The sequence below is a fragment of the Papio anubis genome, chromosome 17 (genome assembly GCF_008728515.1).
Source record: "Papio anubis isolate 15944 chromosome 17, Panubis1.0, whole genome shotgun sequence".
NCBI lineage: Eukaryota > Metazoa > Chordata > Mammalia > Primates > Cercopithecidae > Papio > Papio anubis.
The window spans coordinates 52,996,294-53,010,151 of record NC_044992.1 but is presented as its reverse complement, the minus strand read 5'-3'; the positions used below and the strand labels follow the sequence as shown (position 1 = coordinate 53,010,151).

The 13,858-nt window shown below is 47.4% G+C and overlaps 1 pseudogene across 1 annotated transcript in view; it reads right to left on the bottom strand.

The window, feature by feature from the left end:
• Positions 1–12,213: 12,213 nt before the first annotated feature.
• The window catches only part of LOC103878898, a 4,142-nt pseudogene continuing 2,497 nt past the window's right edge, over positions 12,214–13,858 (bottom strand). Inside the window, exon 4 of the transcript XR_004179254.1 lies at positions 12,214–13,040. The product of XR_004179254.1 is annotated as a putative uncharacterized protein encoded by CRHR1-IT1 (transcript). The remainder of the gene's footprint in view (positions 13,041–13,858) is intronic.

Sequence of the window (13,858 nt, the reverse complement as noted above, 5' to 3'; positions counted from 1 at the left end):
TGGTTAAACATTCCAAGAGAAAAGGAGACACTCAGAGATTGTAGACAGGACCTAGAATTGGCTGAAGTTTTCTAGACACTGTAATTCAATCAGCTCAAAAAGACCTGGACAGGGCCGGGGACAAATGTGGGGACAGGGCTGGCAGCTGGGCTCCAGACCAAGTGTCCGAGTGCAGGGCTATTGACTCTGAGTCATGACATTTGACTCCAGTCCCACAAGAGGGGTGATGTGTCTGACAGAGGAGCAGCAGGAAAACAGCTGAGCCTTCCACTCCAACTCAGGCTTTTGAGGTCTCTGTGCAGTTTCTGCGGGAACGATTCCTTTCAGAAGTGAGACAGAGGGCAGCATGAATTTCTCCTCTGAGCACAGGGGCCTGACATCCTCAGAAGACCACCTGTGTCCTCAGATCAGATGTGGCCCTGCTTCCCATCTGGTTTTCTGTGCCCATCCGACTCTTCCTCTGCCTTGATGGTACCTGCACAGACTCAGGGGCATCTTGAGTCAGATGTGCTTCTCCCTGGATAGGTGATCATCTCAGTCCCACCACAGAGGCAGGTAATGAAGGGGCACAAACCTATGCCTTGCAGATAGTGGGCATTCAATAAGCTTTTGCTGAGTTAGAAATTTGGTGGGGGGGCAGAAATCATGAGGGCGATGTAGAATCTGGAAGAGCAAGTCTGTTGGGGAAAAATGCATTGAAATCTACTGGCTCCAAAGGAAAACGGTTCTGTCCTAGACAGAGGAGGCTTTATTGGGAAGCTAATAAGCTTATGCTTAAGGCCCACTACTGCAGAGTTTACGAGCCCCTTCCTAGGCCCCGTATCTAATCTGGCATCCATAATTTTGTATTATTTTTCTTATACCAAGCACCCAAAATTGTGTAAGCTTCAGGTTTCACAAAACCTGGATCTGTCCCTGGTCCTGACACTCTCTAGCTTTGCAAACACTGAGCCCCTCAACCCACTTGAGGGTAGAATCCCAGAATTAGATGGGCTCTCAAAAGAGTATCTGGTTTATCCTTCAAGCAGGTATCAAAGATCCATCAACTCCCAGGAACTCTTTTTTTTAGGGATCTGCAAGGATAGATATCCAGGGGTTAGGTAATTTATAAACAATAGAAGTTTATTTGGTTCACCGTTCTGGAATCTGGGAAGTCTGAGATTAGGGGACTCCATTTAGTGAGGGCCTTTTGGCTGCATTGTAACAGGTGGAGGATGGCCCGGCGCAGTGGCTCACGCCTGTAATCCCAGCACTTTGGTAGGCTGAGGTGGGCAGATCACTTGAGGTCAGGAGTTCGAGACCACCCTGGCCAACATGGTGAAACCTCATCTCTACTAAAAATACAAAAAATTAGTAGAGCATGGTGGTGGGCACCTGTAATCCCAGCTACTTGGGAGGCTGAGGCAGGAGAATTGCTTGAACCTGGGAGGTGAAGGTTGCAGTGTGCCAAGACTGTGCCACTGCACTCCAACCTAGGCAACAGAGCGAGACTCCATCTCACACACACACACACACACACACACACACACACACAGAGATAAGAGAAGACATTTCACCCGTGAAACCAGAACAAACAATTATACACAAAGGAGTAATTTAAACGGGATTGTGGTGATGGTTACAGACCTCTGTAAATTTACTAAAAATCATTGAATTAGACACTGAAAATGAGTGAATTTTAGAGTATGTGAAGTGTACCTCCAATAAAACTCTTTTTTAAAAAAATCAGAAAAACATTGCAAACTTCTGAAAATTTGATCACATAAATAAAATAGTTAATAGAGGATTTGGAAGATAAGGTCAAGGAAATCTTCCTGGAAGTGGAAAAAAATAAAGGTATGGAAACTCAGAGAGAAAATGGAAAAGCAGAAGATCCATCCAGGAGGCCCAGCAAAAGAAACAGAGAGGAGAGGAAACGGAGGAGAGTCCATTATCAAAGAAATAATATAAAATTACTTCCTAAGACTGAATGACCTGCGTCTGCAGAGTTTACCAGCCCATTGTGCACCCAATACAATGAATGAAAAAAGGCCCACGCTAATTTCATAGTGATGTATATGAAGGTAAAATCTTAAAATTTAGGCCAGGCATAGTGGCTCACGCCTGTAATCCTAGCAGTTTGGGAGGCCAAGGCAGGCGGATCACTTGAGGTCAGGAGTTCAAGACCAGCCTGGCCAACATAGTGAAACCCCGTCTCTGTTAAAACTACAAAAATTAGCTGGCCGTGGTGGCACATGCCTGTAATCCCAGCTACTTGGGAGGCTGAGGCACAAGAATTGCTTGAACTCGAAAGGCTGAAGTTGCAGTGAGCTGAGATAGCACCACTGGACTCTACAGCCTGGGTGACAGAGTGAGACTCCAACAAAAAAAAAAAAAACTTAAAATTTTCCAGAGAGAAAAAAAACAGATTATAAAAAAAGATCAAGACTAAGAATGGCATTGGACTTCTCACTGGCAACGTCTTATTCTAGAAGTCAGAAAATAGAGAAATGTATTCAAATCTCTCTCTTACAGTGTAAAAACAACAAAAGACAAACTTTAATTCTACAAAGCAAGTTTTTCATAAGATCAAAATATGTGCGTGTGGAGGGATGGGGGTTCTATGTTTATCTCTTCTCCACTCTCTCTCTCTTTTTGCGTCATCATCTCTGTGTCCTATTCTCCTTCCTTTCCGTCTGCCCTTCCCGTTCTATCTTTTCTGTGCTCTGTCTTTCTTTACTGGCCATCACATAGAACTGGAAAATTTTTTCTAATGACTTCCTTCATTTGTTAAATCATTTTGTGTTCTCTGTTCTCCATTTTAAAAGCAAACAAGCGGAACACTTCATTTCTGCATTAAAAAATCTAAATTAAATTGCTTTTTTGTTTGTTCCCTCTGTGGCCTCTGATGCATCTCCCTGGGAAGCCCTGTCTCACCTTCCTCCAAGTGGGTGCAGTTCAGGTTTTGTGAGTGCCTTCAGTTGGGAACAAGAGGCTCCCCTACCTCTAAGCTCAAACTCATCCTGTACACTTAGAGACAATTCCAAACTGGTCCCTTCTAGTTTATTAGGCAAAAAGAGTTGAGATCTTTGGTCCTCAATAGGAAAAGCCCTTCTCATTCTAGATCCTTATATCCAGCGGGCCTTCCAAACTCCAACTCCTCACTAAAGCAGGTGTGTCACTTTAGGCCAGGCTTCCTGCAGGGGTTAGAGGCTGCTCTGTGTCCAGACTTGTGCAGAGGTGGATGCTGACGTCAGTGAGAGGTGAAGCCTGCTGGACCTCTGGGTGGAGTGGGGACTTGGAGAATTTTTGTGTCTAGCTAAAGGATTTTAAATGCACCAATCAGCACTCTGTGTCTAGCTAAAGATTTGTAAACGCACCAATCAGCACTCTGTAAAATGGACCAATCAGCACTCTGTAAAATGGACCAATCAGTGCTCTGTAAAATGGACCAATCAGTAGCATGTGGGCGGGGCCAAATAAGGGAATAAAAGCTGGCCACCTGAGCCGGTAGCGGCGAGCTGTTGGGGTTTTCTTCCGCGCAGTGTTGGTTTTGTTCTTTTGCTCTTCATAATAACAGTTGCTGCTGCTCACTCTTTGGGTTCACGCTACCTTGAAGAGCTGCAGCACTCATGGTGAAGGTCTGCGGCTTGACTCCTGAACTCGGCGAGACCACAACATAGCATGAGTTGGCAAGACCATGAACCCACCAGGAAGAACAAACGACTCCCTAGGCGCCAACTTTTAGAGCTGTAACCCTCCCTGGGAAGGTGTGTGGCTTCACTCCTGAAGTCAGCAAGAACCCCCCAGAAGGAAGAAATTCAGGACACACCATCTTTAAGAACTGTAACACCGTGAGGGTCCGTGGCTTCATTCTTGAAGTTAGCAAGACCAAGAACCCAAGGGAAGGAACCAATTCCAGACACATCAGTAACCACAATCCATTCCTCAGCACGCGTTTGCAAGTGCTAACTATGTCCTTGGCTCTGCAGAGAAAACTGAGCTGTGGCTGTTCGTGGCCTCAAAAACTCAAGGTCTAGGGTAAGGAAGAAAGACAACTAAACAAATGATGACCTCCCAGTGTGACGGTGTGGTAGTAAAAGCATGCCCGAGGCATCAGGGCCACTCAAGGGAGGTAGGAATTTCTGCGTTTCTGGAGCACTGCAGGCTCCCAGAGCTTCCTGGGGATTGAGGCTTGGGGACATGTGGGACACTCAGATGGAGAAGGCCTGATCTAGGGGAGGGCAGGCTGGGCAGAGGGAGCAGCCGTGCCAAGGCATAAGAGGTGTGTAAGAACATTTCTGTGTGACTCTGGGGATGCGTGGCATAAAGATTGAGGGGTGGGCCGATAGCCTGACTTTCCCCTGAAGCTTCCCAAGCCCTTGTGACGTGTATCACCCTGCCGGGGCACAGGCAGCAATGTCTGATTCAGCACAATTCAGGGGAGATCTGTGAGTGACAGCCCTGTCATTAGCAGGGCAGAGGGGCACTGTCCCCGGATAAGCTTTTGAATGTGACAGGCAGGCTGTCAGCTAGCAGACCCATTCACCCCCAGCCAGACTCTCACCTCTGCTGCCCCCATCTTGTCTCGGGAAGGAGGATCTCCCTCCCGCTGAATCACCCGGCACTTTCTGGAGGCTGAGGCCAGTAGCAGCTCGCTCTCCAGTGGGGGGCTGGGCAGGCTCCGTCTTCAGGGCCGGGGTGTCTCCAGATTCTGGCTCCCCGTTGACGATGGTGAAGCCTGCAGCAGCATGGACTAACTGCTGTTCTGCCTAGCTGTGGGCACTCAGAGGGTCCTGAGCAGGGCTCACTGCTTATTCCATGTCTGTATCCCCCCATCCTCTCCCTCCCCGGCGCCTGGCGCAGGGCAGGGACTTCATCCGTGTTTGTTAAATAAATGTGCTAAGAAAGGGAAGATAAAAGCGAGAAAGATGGGGAGACAGAGAAGCGAGATTGATTTCTTAATGGGAGAAAAAGAGACCAGATATTGGGGCACTGACAGCACCAGATACACAGACATGACCCCGAGACCTGGAACCGCGGCACAATTGGCCACAGAGATGACAACAGCCCCAGATGACACCTGTGGGGCACTGGTTAAATGCCAGGCAGTGTTGCCATCTCTTTATAAGCGTGAACTTGAACTCTCACAACTCCATTTTGCAGTCCAGAAAACTGAGGCAAAATGTGGCTAAGTAACTTGCCCAAGGTTACACAGCTAATGCATGAACCCAGGCAGCCTGGCCTCAGAGCCTGCACTTCTAGCCGTGCAGTGTGACAGGTAATCATGGGTGTGGCAGGGAGCAGTCTTCATGGGATCCAGAGGAGATAGCAGCCCCAGGGGACAAGAGCACTGACCAGGAGGGAAGGGCCATCACTACTTCCTGGCGATTTGCTCAGTGCAGGCGCTGGACCTCTGGCCTTGGCACTGGCTTCCTGGAGACGATTCTGCACTCACTCACTGGCCGCTGCAGTGTGCTGGATGGAAGATTGCTGATGAGAAGGTGATGGTCTCGAGGAGGACTTCTTTGGCCTCCAGTGCCAACTGTGGGTCAAAGGAGCCCAGCTCCCAAAGCCTTTGACACCATCTCTTTTTGTTGCAGAAACAGCTGACTAGATGGTCAGCTTGCTTTGCCAGGTGCCCAGATCCCTGCCAGCACGGCTGCCTGAAAAGGTCAGCAGAGTAAAGATGTGTTCCCACAGCAGCTTTCAAGGGGTACCGAGAAGCCTTTCTCTGCAGAGCCCACCGTCTCTTCCCTGGCACGTCCTTCCCTCCCTAGCTCTCCTTGGGCTAATACCTCCTACCCCAGTGTCTGCTCCTGATCTAATAGTCACCACTATTTGAGTATTCCCATGTGCCAGGCCCTATACCAAGCCTATTGCATGCCTCTTCTCATTGAACCCTCACCACTGTATCCTATAAAGCAGGTATCATCTCTTCTCTCTATAGCCAGGGAAGGGAGCCTTGGGGCATTCCTTAACAAGCTCCTGGTCTCACAAATGCTAAATGGTGGAGCTTGGGTTCCAAACCCAAGTGTTGGTGCCAAAGCCCAGCTCTTTAGCTGGGCCTGTGAAGACTGGCTTTGCTTTCTGAGCTTCACACAGGGGTCTTGGGGTCTTCTTTCTTTTAGCATTGGCTTTTTCAGCCTGCCTACCTTCATCTTGGATGGGAAACTAAGTCAGAACAAGGGTGTTTCCAAGAGGGGAGCTGGCAGCCTCTGTCACAGGCGGATGGGAGCCCAAAGGTGTCATCTTCATCTAATGCTAAAATGCTTCACAGGGATTAAACACACTGCCTGCCGCAGTGGTTCCCGCGGCCACGTGGGGGCTGGGTGGCTTAAATTGGGGAGGTGCAAATGTGATGGGGGGACCTTTGGTGAGGGATACACACCCAGGACATGCAGGTAAAGGAAATCCAGACTGGATCCACCTATAGTGCCAAACACGCCCACGTCTAGTCTGGCTTGACTAGACTTGGACATGTTTAATCAAGCTGCCCTGATTTATTGCTGACTGCATTCTCCAGGCCACAGCGCCATCTGCAGGGCAGCCCTGCACCAGCGGGGGCAGGTCCTGGGGCCTGTCCCAAGACCCTGTGATGGTCAGCATTAAGGTAAAGGTTGTGAGCTACAAAGCCGGCAGCGATTGCAGTCCTTTCAAACTTAGGGCAGTCGTACAGGCACCACCCCTTCTCAAAAACCAACCTCCTGAAATGATATGGGCAGATATTAGCATGCCCATTTTATAGACGAAGAAACTGGGCCTCAGAAAGCCACGGTCACCCCCCAAGGGTGGAGTCAGGCAGGATTCCAACTCAGGCTCTTTGACAAAAAACTCTGGGCTCTACATCTGCCTCTCCTGATGCAGAAGAAAGAGAAGAAGCATGGAGGGTAAAGGATGAAGCGAAAAGCCACTGGCTGGGTGGATTGAGAGCCAGGATTCGTGGCTTGGTTTTGTCGCACTGTCTCTGCTGCCAAGCCCTACTCACCCCCGCCAGGAAGAGCAAACATTCCCAGACACAACATCCTCCTGGGTCTGTCATCAGGTTGACAGAGAGAAAATCGAGCTCCTTACAGGAGACTGTCAGGGTGGGCTGGGGTGTAGTTTTTAAATGTCTCAATGACTGGGAAGATAATTGAGGACATTATATTTTTTACTCTTTTCAGTGCCTGTCTCAGCAGCAAGCACTTGTCAGCCAGATCCTGGAGGCCGAAGGCTGACTACCCTGACAAAAAGAAGACAGTCAAGTTGTCTAAATTCATTGATTTTTCTGAAATTTGAAATCTGCAATTTCCGGAGCTGTGTTCTGTTGTTAAGTGGCTGTCCAAATTCCTGAGCTCATGTTTAAGTGTCGCCGACAAAGAAGGAAACAATCCAATCAGGTTTACATTGGCGGTTCAATTAGACACATATGAGGTAGTCACTCAGAAGCGGTTCACAGCAAATTTATTCCTGGGACAACCTTCTTTTACCACCCAACTTAAATCTCCCAGGAATTTGTTCCAAGAATAGAAGCTAACTGCTATAATATCCCGAGCTAATTGCAATATTATCCTGATTGGAGCCTAATGAGAAGGCACATCTGCCTCGCTAGCCAGCACTGCCTCTCCCCCTACACAGAGCCCTCAGAGATAGATTATCTTGTTCTAGACAGCTTTGTTATTTGATTATCTACACTATAGCTCTTTCTTGCTAATTTACCACTTTTACATATTTATGCCCCCTAATTAGTCAACAAGTATTTATTAAACACCTACTGCATGCTCATCCCATGTATCCCAAGCAAACAGAAGGATGTTTGCTTCCGGTTCCAAAGCGAAATACATGCTTCTTTGGGGTGCTGGTCTCTTTTGGGGTCTTCAGTCAGATGAACAAGTAACATATATGGATCAGAAGCTTATGCCTGTAATCCCAGCGCTTTGAGAGGCCAAGGTGGGCAGATTGCTAGTGCCCAGGAGTTCAAGACCAGCCTGGGCAACATAGTGAAGTGTCACCTCCACTAAAAATACAAAAAATTAGCTGGGCATGGAGGCGTGCACCTGTCATCCCAGCTACTTGGGAGGCTAAGGTGGGAGGACCACCTGAACTCAGAAAGTCAAATCTGCAGTGAGCCGAGATGGCACCCAATGCACTCCAGCCTGGACAATGAACCTTGTCTCAAAAAGTAAAAATCATATATATGCAGCAGTATTTGTACATAAAACACATGCTTGGAAACCCACACGTCTGAGATATCTGCATATGCCTTGTGGAGAATTTCTAGGGTCGGTTAGAAGGAGAAAGAAACATAAATTATATTGTTCTGGAACTCTTCTCTACATCACCCAGCCGAGGAGCATAAGGAGAGTGCTTTCATTTCATTCATTAACTCACCAAATATTTGCTGAACATTGACCCTGTGCTTGGCCCCGGAAGAGAATTTTGCAAAAACACAGTCCCTTATTTCAGATTTGACAACACAGTGGGGAGACTATATCTTTTTTTTTTAATGCAAATCATAGAACAGAGGCAACATTCAGGACTGATGAGGAAATTTGGCTCTTGGGAAATGGTCAGAACGGCTCATTCTGCTAAGAGCAGAGCATCTTGTAAAGTTCTACCCAGCTTGTTGCCCCACTTAGCCCTCCACAGGTTGCGGAAGCAGAGGAGGGAGCCACTCCTGTGGACTCAATTCTCACCCTTGCTGGTGAAAACAGGAATCATGGGTTCTCATTGCTCACAGCTCCGCCTGGAACGACTTCCTTCTCTCCACTTCCAGACCCAAGCCCAGGCTTCCCAGGTTTCACCTTTGGACCTTTTCCCACTCCCTGCACCTGGGGCCCAATGCTCAACCCACCTCTCCACCCTTCGTATCCTTCCGTGGTTAAATGTAGGCTTCTCTCTTCCTGTCTGTGGCTGTCCATTACCCCAAGTCAAGGCCTTACATCACCTTGCTCGCCTCAGGGAACCCACCCCTCCTGCGCCTCGGAAGGCTGAACTCCTCCAGTGCCCAGTTTGTCCTGACCTCAGAAGTACAACCCACTCCACTCAGAAGAAGCAAAGAGGGGTTTTTAAAGAAATATAAGCAGCTTCACTGAGAGCTCATGGCTAAACTCAGATTTTAAGAGGACAAGAACAAGAAAAAGGACAAATTGTAAGAATAGTTTCAGAAATGTTTACTAATGAGATGAATATGTGTAAGGCATTTAGCACAGTGCCTAAAACACATTAAGTAACCAACAAATGGTAGGTGGTATTAATACCATTATTATTAAATCCCAGAATGACGAGATTACAAGAATATGCACGCATAACAAAAGCAGTCTTAAAAAGCTAATTTTTTTTTTCAGGGCCAGAGTAACAGGAAAGAGACCCATTATTCAAGACAGATGATGTAATGTGAATAAAAGAGTGAACATTTTAAGGTGTCTTTTATCCTAATATTCTTCTATTTTCTTTAGAAGAGAGAATTATCTTCAACCTGGAAAGGATAATAAACATGATTATGGGGAAATCGGGACCCAAGACAGATGACGCAGCACTCAAGGAGAGCCCTTCTGCTTTATGCGAGCCCAACGCTCTTAACTCCCACTAAATATACCCAAGACCTTTACTGTGTGGTTGCAAACCCCTACTGTAAATATTGAGAAGTCAGGAAGGTGAGAAGGGTGGGGAAGAATTAGAGATGAGCAAATGTTGCCCAGGTTTGTGAGAGAAGGGGGATTCCAGAAACTACAGATGGGTATGTCTGAGATTGATCTGCAGGCAGATAGGCTTATAAAAGATGGCAGATGTTACTAGTGGTCAAAGTGGCTTACTAAGAGTAATTAGTCAAATTAACCTTATTTCCATTGCTCAGGGATTGGTACATGAAGGCATTGCTACGCATATTGCATACTTAATTTTAGCAAAGCACCTGATAGAATCTTTCAGGATTCCTGGTGGGTAAGATGGAGAAATAAGGGCTAGATTTAAAGTATGATTAGCCAAGTTACATAGATGGCTGAACCTCCACATCTAATGAATGGAACAGTGTCCACTACAGAGCACATTATAGGTGCTTAGTAAATATCTGTTACTGTTACACAAATGAATCAAGTTGGAGGGAAGTTTCTGATGGTATGTCCCCATCCAATTTTATATATATATATAAAATATAATATATTTTGCACCCAGGCTGGAGTGCAGTGGCACAATCTTAGCTCAGTATAACCTCCACCTTCCGAGTTCAAGCAATTTTTGTGCCTCAGCCTCCCAAGTAGCTGGGATTACCGGTGTGTGCCACCACGCCCGGCTAAGTTTTGTATTTTTAGTAGAGACGGGGTTTCACTATGTTGGCCAGGCTGGTCTTGAACTCCTGACCTCAAGTAATCTGCCTGCCTCAGCCTCCCAAAGTGCTGGGATTACAGGTGTGACCCACCATGCCCAACCTCAGGTGTAGTATTGATCCAAAATGATATCTGATGTACAGGAAGGGGGAAAGATCTGTTTTGTATGTAAGAGTAAGTTAGTCGAAATATAGTGAGGACAGTCAGTGAATGGAGGGGAACATCGAAAGAGACAGTGCTGGCAGAAGGCTGCAGGATGTTTACACCCCTGGGACCCCAAGGAGGTTGGTGAGAAGAGAGTCAAGTTAGATTTCAATCAGATGGCGCCATAGACCCGGCTAAGATTGGACTGGGTAGGCCCACCCTAGGCTGATCCCGTTCGGGAGCCTCTTCCTTATATGAATGGACTGTAATAAGAAAAGCCTGTGATGATAAAGTCTATTAAGGGTGGAAGCAATATGTGGTCTAGTTGGCTCTGCCTTGGGAATAGTTTTAGGGAGGGGTTTGTGCAGTGGACAAAGGATGAGATCAAGAGGAGACTCTATTGAAAAAAAGAAAAAAAAAATGCCATCCAGGTGCGGTGGCTCATGCCTGTAATCCCAACCCTCTGGGAGGCCGAGGTGGGTGGATCAGCTGAGGTCAGGAGTTCGAAACCAGCCTGGCCAACATGGCAAAACCCCATCTCTACTAAAAATACAAAACTTAGCCAGGTGTGGTGGCACACACCGGTAGTCCCAGCTACTTGGGAAGCTGAGGCTATACAAAAATTAGCCAGGTGGGGTGGTGCATGCCTGTCGTCCCAAATACTCAGGAGGCTGAGGCAGGAGAATCACTTGAACTCAAGAGGCAGAGGTTGCAGTGAGCCAAGATCACGCCATTGCACTCTAGCCTGGGTGACAGAGTGAGACTGTCTCAAACAAACAAAACTATTGGGGAAAGGAAGACAAAGCCAGCAACTTCCTGGGTACCCAAGTCCGGCACATCAGCAGGTGTTTGTGTGCTCCCCCCCGACAAGTTCCTCACCACCTTTACCAGGGGTTACAGCTCCATGGGAGAAAAGCCTGATAGGTGGAGATGGCAGAGCCCCTTCTCCTAATGGTGGCTGTGTGTCTGCTTGGCTTAGCAGCAGTGTGACAGCTTGCTCTTTGGATCGCTCTTCCTTGCCCAACTATTGCCAAACCAGGTTGAGCCCACCTCAAGGGATTGGGCAGGTAGAAAGTGTGGGTTAGTACAATCCTCACAATAATTTAGATGACGACATTAGAGCTCAGAAAAGTAGATGTTTTTAACCATGGTCACACAGCTGGCCTACAGTGGAGCAAGGATTTGAACCCAGAGTCTTAATGCTAGGATCCAAATTGTCAACCACACAGCACTGGGCTGGCATCTGCAGAATCTCAGGTTCTGAGATTGGGTCCCCACATTTTAAGAAGGATGTGGACAGATCAAAGGGGTAGCTCCTGGAGAGCCACCAGGAGAATGGGAGAATGGGAGAGGCTGGAAATCTTGTCCTGTAAGAAATACAGGGAGGGCCAAGTGCAGTGGCTCACACCTGTAATCCCAGCACTTTGGGAGGCCGAGGAGGGCGGATCACCTGAAACCAGGAGTTCGAGACTAGCCTGGCCAATGTAGTGAAACTCCATCTCTACTAAAAATACAAAAATTAGCCAGGTGTGGTGGCTCACACCTGTAATCCCAGCTATTTGGGAGGCTGAGGCAGGAGAATTGCTTGAACTCGGGATGTGGAGGCTGCAGTGAGCCAAGATTGCACCACTGCACTCCAGCCTGGGCAACACAGTAAGACTCCATCTCCAAAAAAAAAAAAAAACAAAAACAAAAAACCTACAGGTCATCAGGGAATTCTGTCTGAAACAAAAATGACTTGGGAAAACGCAATAACTGTCCTCAAGCTCTCAGAGAAATGTTATGTGGCAAAACACAGACATTTATTTTTCATAGCAGTTTAAGAATAATGGTAATGATGTATTTTGACATTCTAAGGATTAGAGAGTTATCCTAAACCGGAGTGGGCTGCTTTGAGATACTGAGCTCCCGGGCACTGAAAGTATTCAAGCAGAAGCTGGATGTCATGGGCCAGGCTTTCAATAAACCTGAAATCTACTCTTCCTCTTCTCAAAGTGCCTACAGCACGGCTGAGACCTACTTTCTCAGCTCCCTTGTCACTATTGGTTTCTTGACTATAAACTTCATACAGCTTTACTGAGGGATAACCTATGTACTGTACAATTTATCCATTGTAAGTGAACAGTTTGATGGTTCCTAGTAAATCTATACAGCTCTGCAATCATTGCTACGGTCCAGTTGCAGAAACTTTGTGATTATAGTTTTTTTCCCCAAAGAACATTATTAGCATCAAGGGTAGATCCAGGTCCCATGGGCCGTGGTCTCCGCAGACCTAACAGCAGGACTCTGTGCTGTGGCTCTTGCCTCACAGCCTCTCCTCATTCCTTCTTGGGTGTCACCTGATCTGCCCTGCCACATGCTGCTTGGCCTTCCTGGGCCCTGGGTGCCTCCCCCCACCCAAGGTGTCTCCGATGGGCACCTTTGCTTCCTTCCTTCCTCCTCTGCCATGGCATGGGGGCAGGGGCTTGGTCTTCAGCAGATTCCAAAGCAGTAGGGTGTACTCAGAAGTATGTGAGCCCTGCTACCCCAGAGCTGTATTTGGCTTATGGCCATGTGGCCTCCAGCAAGTCACCTTATATTCGTTATTTCTGTTTTGAGACAGGGTCTCACTCTGTTGCCTAGGCTGAGTGCAATGGCTCAGTCTCATCTCACTGCAGCCTCTATCTTCCGGGCTCAAGTGATCCTTCCACATCAGCCTCCCAAGGAGCTGTGACTACAGGCACGCACCACCACACCCAGCTAATTTTGTTTATTTATTTATTTATTTATTTATTTATTTATTTTTTGTAGCGATGAGGTCTCACTATGTTGCCCAGGCTGGTCTTAAACTCCTGGGTTCAAGCGATTCACCTGTCTCAGCCTCTTAAAGTGCTGTGATTACAGGCATGTGCCACCATGCCTGGCCACTTTATCTTCTTGGACCTTAATTTTTCCCCTTTTGTAATGCAGACATAATATACATGCCTTGCTCGGTGCAAAGATCAGAAATGATGAAATGATGTGTATCAAGTGACTAGCACAATATCTACTTTTTTTTTTTTGAGACAGTCTTGCACTGTCGCCCAGGCTGGAGTGCAGTGGCGCGATCTCGGCTCACTACAGCCTCCGCCTCCCAGGTTCAAGTGATTCTTCTGCCTCAGCCTCCTGAGTAGCTGGGACTACAGGCGTGCACCACCACACCTGGCTAATTTTTGTATTTTTAGTAGATAGTTTCACCATGTTGGCCACGCTGGTCTCGAACTCAAGTGATCCACCTGCCTTGGTCTCCCAAAGTGCTGGGATTACAGGTGTGAGCCACCATGTCTGGCCAATATTCACTATTTTTAATAAATGGTATCCATGATTACTGCTGCCACCTTCATTATTGACACTCAAAAGTCCTCTGCTTTGAGCGCTTATTTTGCCTTTCTCTTCTCGGAATATCCCTG